The sequence below is a fragment of the Varanus komodoensis genome, unplaced genomic scaffold (assembly GCF_004798865.1).
Source record: "Varanus komodoensis strain SLA01 unplaced genomic scaffold, ASM479886v1 scaffold86, whole genome shotgun sequence".
Classification (NCBI taxonomy): Eukaryota; Metazoa; Chordata; class Lepidosauria; order Squamata; family Varanidae; genus Varanus; species Varanus komodoensis.
The window spans coordinates 2,148,724-2,155,849 of record NW_025336554.1 but is presented as its reverse complement, the minus strand read 5'-3'; the positions used below and the strand labels follow the sequence as shown (position 1 = coordinate 2,155,849).

Genomic DNA, 7,126 nt, shown 5'->3' with positions numbered 1-7,126 from the left:
TCATATTGTAGAAGGAAAGGCCTGGGGTTTTATCATTCATCACTGGTACAGAGCCATATATCAGCTAAGGAGATACAAGAAGGTCATAGGGAAATGCAATATAATAAGGAGTTATCTGTAGCAGCTTTGATGATTTCAAAACATTAGCACATATAATCACTACAATCCTCTCAGCGATATCATCATTCTGGTATTTCCAGTGTGTCATGACACATGTGGGCACCTCCAATGGTGCGTGAAAAGGGTTCTGCAATAAGGGACCCTATTATGTCATTTATTTTTTCCATATATGTGCTTGTGTCCATGGATTTGTATGGCAAGCTAACAACTTCCTTGCAGTAATTTTAAGGTTTCAGCAAGAGTGTTCCAAATACCTAAATATGTATTTGTGGACTGTATGTACTGTGTCCATATATGAATGCATTGTAGTCATTGGCCTACTCCCTCTCAGTTTTGCAATATCAATTTTTAGTAATGTAGCGGGCATGGAGAAAGTATTTAATTGATATGTTAATTTCCCTGAAATAACTGGATTATTTAATAACAATGTATGATTTTTCAGAGCAAAATCATAATCTTCTCCTGAAAACAAAAAAGCAACTACAAGTTGCTTAAACCTGTGTTTCAAAGTATTCCCTGCATTGCAATATAGGCAATGTTCCGATCTAGGCATTTGCTTATTGAAGCAGGTTTGCAGGATGCAACAGAATCAAAACAAGGCACATGTTAGAATCTGTACATGAGACAGAGAGGTATCAAAAGAGTGGTGCACTCATTGACATCCTTTTTCTCAAATACACAAATATGTTCTGGGATCCAAAAAAGTTGGGCACCACTAGCATCATCTACATAAAAATGGCAAACTTGCCCCTCCTTGCAATCTTGCCTTGCCTTGGGACAGCTAGAGCAAGGAAGAAAGAAGAGGAACAGTATCTGTGGCATTTCAAAATGGAACCAGATGTTTATATGAATGTGGCCTGAGATTCTGCCTAGACCCTCCATTCTCAGATCCAAGTCCTCAAAAAAGAACACAGTCCAGCAAAAATCCCCATATTCCAGATAGTTCTTCACCTTTCATTTTGTCACTCATCCAAAAGATACAGACAATAGAAATGTTTCTAATGTAGAAATCTCCAAAGCACAAATGCACAAATGATAGAACAAACTGAATGTGAGAAATATGTAGAATCACATTCCCCATCCTAATGGAGAGACATGCTCCCCACCTGTGGAATCTTATAGTTATCCAAGAGAATTGCTATGTGAAGGGAGGTTTGGGTGTCCAGTCCCCCGATGACTGCCGTCAAATGTTGCTGGATGTCACACTTGTAGTTTGGGACTAATCTTCCTGCTGTGCATATCAGTAGCAAGGTGGCCTGATAAGTCCACTTGGCTGTGAAATAGCTGTCATAGATGTGGAAGCCCAGGGTGAGGTTGGGTAAAATGTGAGGATTGTCATTGATCTCCTGCACTGCAAACGTCAAGGCCAGGATATGCTGGTAATTCTTTGGCACCACACTAGAAGCAACAAAGTCACCACTTGTATTAGAACATTCCTTACACAATACTTTGTAAGACACTGACACTGGTTTGGCATCATGAGTATCAGCATATTCAGCTCATCTCTGGCTTACTTTGACCAACCCAAAACTAACACAGTTAGCCAAGGTTGATATTCATGTTTCAAATAGACCATGCCTTTTTCATGGTCAATGAATTGAAAAGTGTCATCCTATTTCTGTCAACTTAGAGTGAAATTACCAGATTCCAATGAAGCTACTTCTCAGGTGAAGCATTTCAGAACATGTTGTCATGATCCTATCACTCCATGGCAGAAACTCATCTGTTTTCCACTAAAGGGGCTTATGAGAATCACATGAAAGGTGTGAGGCATGGTGGTAGAGGAATGTCCTACATTTTATCTGGAAGGGCATGTTCAGTCATTGGGATTTAGGAGTTTAAAAGACTCATTTGTCTTTTCATCTTATAGTCCCAGTTAGAACAACATTTACTAGGTATCAAAAACAAAAACAAAAAACCCCACAGTGAAAATGATTGTGATGGAGCCAAGCAGAGAGTACAGGGTACACCACACTGATTATAACAACTTCCTAGTGAGACGGAGACTTCTAATACAATTGTTTCAAATTCGAACAGAGAACATTTGTCCTGGGCTAGATTTGTCCTGGCCAGTGTTTGGCCTCTCTAAAAGCATGGAACTTCCACTCATGGTAGAATCTTTTCTGATTTTGGAGTTCCCCCTCTGTTCATTCTGCCACAAATCAGAGGGTCCAGTGGGACTGCTATGGGAAGGAAGGGAAAGAGAAGTCTACTTCTCCTGAAAAGCTGATCAAATCCCCTGAATATTGATATTATCCAGTTTCCATTAGAGAGGACAGAATAAAAAAAGAGAGGTGACTGAAAATAGATAGTAAGAGAGACATAAAAGAAAGGGAAGAAATTCTCAAGAATCTTGTGTAGGACAGAAATTGGAGGATGAAATAAATGACAACACAAGGATATGTGAAATGTTCCAAGCAAAAGTACAATGATCGAGGAGCTTAAATTCATAGCAAAATGCATCCTCTTGGCTATACAGAACAAAACTTTCTATATTCCTTTAATAATATGAGCTTTCTGAAGTGCCCATGCCATTGTTCAGAGGTTGCATCTGCTATGACAAATTTGAGTGATGAGCAGATAAAAAGAAAAAAGAAAATATTAACTCCTTACAGAAGTTCATCAAGCAATGATTGTGGGGGTTCTTCAATGAAGATGAATGCATCAGGAATGAGGAAGGACAGAGAAGCAATGGCACCAATCATGAGATCACTGGATTGGGAATACTCATGAAGAGGAGGTTGCAGCTCATGAGTCTTGCATTTTTCCTCATTAGCCTTGATTCCTATTTGGAGAAGCAAGTTCAGCAACAGCACTCCTAATTCGCCCATTAGGAGTAGAAGGACAAAACTCTGTTCTTCATGTAAATCCACTCATTCTCATGCAGAGCCCTGAGATTACAAATGTAGGCTAGTTCAGAGCAGTGCTGTCCCTATTAATCCCTATGACTAAAGATCACTGTATATATTGCCACGGTCATTGACAGCCAAGTAGAGTTGTTTTGTTCATTCGAAATCTACAGGGTGTTGAGTAGTAACAGAACGTTCTTTTAGGCAATCTAAAGAAAATACAGCAAATTGTTGTATGGTATGCTGAAGTTCAAAACAGGTGTTGTTTTTCATTGATGAAATGGGAAGTAATCATTAGAAAGGAATGCAGAAATTTGAAGCTGTACTGAGCATTCATCATGAACCCCATGGGGGATTTTGCTTTTACTGTGGTTTTAATGTACACAATTCCAATTTGAAATGGGAACAGAGTGGGCAGAGAGGTCAATCGAGCCTCTTCAGCTGTTTCCTTTGCAATGTTCTGCCTTCCACTGCCAATGGCATCTTTCCACTCACACTAAATTTCTGGAAGCAGATTAAAAGCTGTGTATGGGATGGGAATTTAATTCCCCACTCCTTCTGTGTTGTGGTTCCATGTAAACTGGAAATAATACATTTATTAGGTCCAGCAAAAATCTTTAAATTATTGTGTAAGCAATTGAGTTGTCCATGATTCATCATCAGGCTGTGTGTGTATGTGTGTGTGACTGGGTGCTTTCCATGGAATTTGGATTCCTTTTTCATGGACCCACAAACCTATTTTCCCTTTCATACATACTTATCTGATTTGCAAACCTCATTCTTCCTTCAGCACTCAGAAAAAAACAACCCAGAATTGACCATCAGGCTATGTGTGCAGTAATGTGATCCATTACATCCTGAGGATTTTGGATTCCTATTTAATGGGCCAACACAGCTGGCTTTTACTTATGTACAGATTTATGTGATTTGCCTACCTCATTGTTCCTTCAGAATTCAGAACCAAAACAATATTATCTACCCATTTTCTGGTTAGATGAACTCATGGACTCAAAGGGGTTGCTTATCCCCATATTATGCTTGCCTAGATGCTGAAGGCTTCTGCATACATACCAGACTGGAAAGAGCAGAATCCATTCTCAACTTGCCAATCCACACCTGTCAATGTATTCACCTGTAGGGCTCATGAAATGCTCCAAATTGATTTCTAGTAGTTATGAGAATAGAAATGAATTCGACAGTCTGAACAGAAGAGCATGAGAACCCAGGGGGCATTAGAAAATGGCAAGCCAGTTGGTTCAATGGTTCACCATTTTATGAAACATAATTCTCAAGGATATAGAAGGTTAAATCTTGCTGGGAAAGAATACAGATAACTTGTACAAGCGTAATTCCTCTTCATTCAATTTAAAGGGATACATTACAGTGACAATGAGCATAGGGAATGATGTGAATCTGCAGACATTGTTTATGTGGGGTTTGAAAAGCCCTTGACAAGCTCCTCACCAAGGAGGACTCCCGTTCTGCACTGGTAACAGGTTTGAGGTAACTTCACTAGTACAGGAACGATGCCTAAGCTGGTGGTGAGATATCAAGAAAATTGTGGTGGAGGCATGTTGGGTAGCCAATGAAAGCATCAGGTCAGTGTGCAGCAGCTGTCAAGAAGCCCACCTCTAAGTTAAAGATCACTCTGAAAGGGAACCAATATCATAGTGACCCTAATCCATCCTTGTAGAAGTGGGGTTACTGCTCTCCTGATGTCCTCTGGTTTTCCATGTTTACATGAGTGGCCACTGGGAGAAATAGAATGTTTCACTGGAGAGGTTCCTGGAATGAATCTGCACTGATTTTCTGACCTACCTGTGTCCTGACAAAGCTGAAGCCACTACTCCTGTGGAACTTTATGCTTCTTTTTGCACTCAGGAGTTTCCTGTTCGGAAAACATGCAGACTACTGGAAAACCCCTTGTAACTCTGAGCCTCTGCCCACAAAGTGATTAAGAAAGCTATCTTCCCTCCATCACTCAATTCCATCACTGAAATTGGCAGCTTTCGTTCTAATTGACTTTGTAGCCCTTCCTCCAGTAGCCCAGAGGGGTAGCAGAAATTCCAAGAGGAGAGCATTAAGAGGACAGGAAGGGGAGAGTTGACTTAATTTCTCTCAGGACTAAATTCCAAGGCAGGTGAGGGATGACCAAATGTCCATCACTCTAGGGATGCTGCAGACAATCACCTTGAACTTTGCCTAAATATACCATGCAGGGAAGAAAAGTCACAAGCCTCCAATGTCCTCCTTTTGTGCAAAATAGTATCTGATTAATAGTCAAACTGATCACCTCTCACAAGTCTAACCATGCATAGAAGGCATGAAGTGGTTAAATTAGGCCCTAGAATTCTGCTTTCTGAACCAAAAAGCTTTTCTATAGTCCATGGAAATAGAGCAGGCTGGCCTTCCTCAACAGAGGCCCTCCGGGAAATGAAAACACTATTTCATAATTGATTTGCATGTGAGGGACTCATTTCCGTACACTCGTGTGAGAAGGTAGAGACAAAAGACAAAATATGTGCAGAAATCTGTCTCTTGGCAAAAGACACAAAATAAAACCAAACAAAAATGGCTACATGGGTAGACTGCAAACTGCAGCAAAATGTGTAGACAGGTAAACTTTTCAAACTCTTCTCCTTACTAAATGTTCCTTCTTGTTCGGCTCAGGTCTCAGTAAAATGATGTAACATTTGGGGAAGAAGATGCAAACCCGCAGGCCAGAACTGGAGGCTAAGATGGAAAAGATCTCCAGGTATTTTCCTTTGGTGCTCAGGTAGGAAGGCACAATGGATAGCCAGACAATGTAAAAGACCAACACGCTGAAAGTGATGAACTTGGCCTCATTGAAACTGTCTGGCAGCTTCCTGGCTAGGAAAGCCACAATGAAGCTGACCATTGCCAGGAAGCCCAGATAGCCCAGGACACAGTAAAACATCGTTATGGATCCCTCATTACATTCCAGGATGATTTCCTCAGCAGCTGAATGCATGTCCATATCTGGAAAAGGAGGAGAAGTTGCCAACCAGGCAAGACAGATCCCAGCCTGAAGAAGACAGCAGGAAAGAAGGAGGGTGTTGGTCAGTCTCTTCCCCATTCACTTCTTCAGCTTGCATCCTGGTTTGGTGGCTCTGATGGCCAAAACCACCATGACTGTCTTTGTGAGCACACAAGACACGGCCACTGAGAAGATGATGCCAAAAGCAGTTTGTCACAGGACGCACGTCATTTTGTGTGGCTGGGCGATGAAGAGCAGTGTGCAGAGGAAGCAGAGCAGGAGGGAGACGAGAAGAGCATAGGTGAGGTGCCGCTTGTTGGCTTTGATGATGGGCGTCTTGTGATGCTTCTGAAATATTCCCAGCACCAGAGCTGTGGTCAAGCAGAAGAGAATAACAAAAGAGGTTAAAGTGAAGCCCAAAGGTTCTTCATAGGAAAAGAAGTTCACTGACTTTGGAATACAGAAATCCTTGCGTTTGCTCGGGTATTTTTCATCTTCACATGAATAACAGTAAGGCATATCTGAGGAAAAAAATAAATGCATACATGTTCACATGTATTCTACAGGTCTCACCAACAGGCTACATCAACCTCTCCGATGAATTGCATTCTTCTTATAGCAGAAAATCCATTAATTTCATTGCATCCACATCCGTAAAGCCTCAAGTATTTTCCACTGTGAATATGATGAGATTGTTGATTTCCTATTACAAACATATTTAAAGGGAATTCTCCCCCATCTGCATGAGACAAATACAGTAGCTATTTCCAGCGTGAAGGTGATCTTACTGTATTGGGCTACCATAAAGTTATTGAAGATGAAGGGTCATTCATGGAACAGGGTTGGGGGAGCCCTAATTCAGCACTTTCTTGACAAAGTGTTTTTAATCGTAGGCTTGTTCAAGTTAAAACCACATCCAAACACATGTACTCACATACCAACAACCTCCCCCCATTTAGCATCTTCCATCTCATACCACCTGGCCTCATCTAAAAACATGTCAAATACAGAAGAAATATCTTTTCCATACCTGATCTAGTTTTATCAAATATATTCAGAATAGATGTAGATCTTAATGCTGCCTACCCTTACTTTCTGAAATCTTCCCTTTGGGACATGGGATGCAATTCTAGCAGCAAAATGGCTCCCCTTCCTTGAT

General features: G+C 41.0%; 1 pseudogene; it reads right to left on the bottom strand.

The window, feature by feature from the left end:
* The window catches only part of LOC123016585, a 6,956-nt pseudogene extending 470 nt beyond the window's left edge, over positions 1-6,486 (bottom strand).
* Positions 6,487-7,126: the final 640 nt, after the last annotated feature.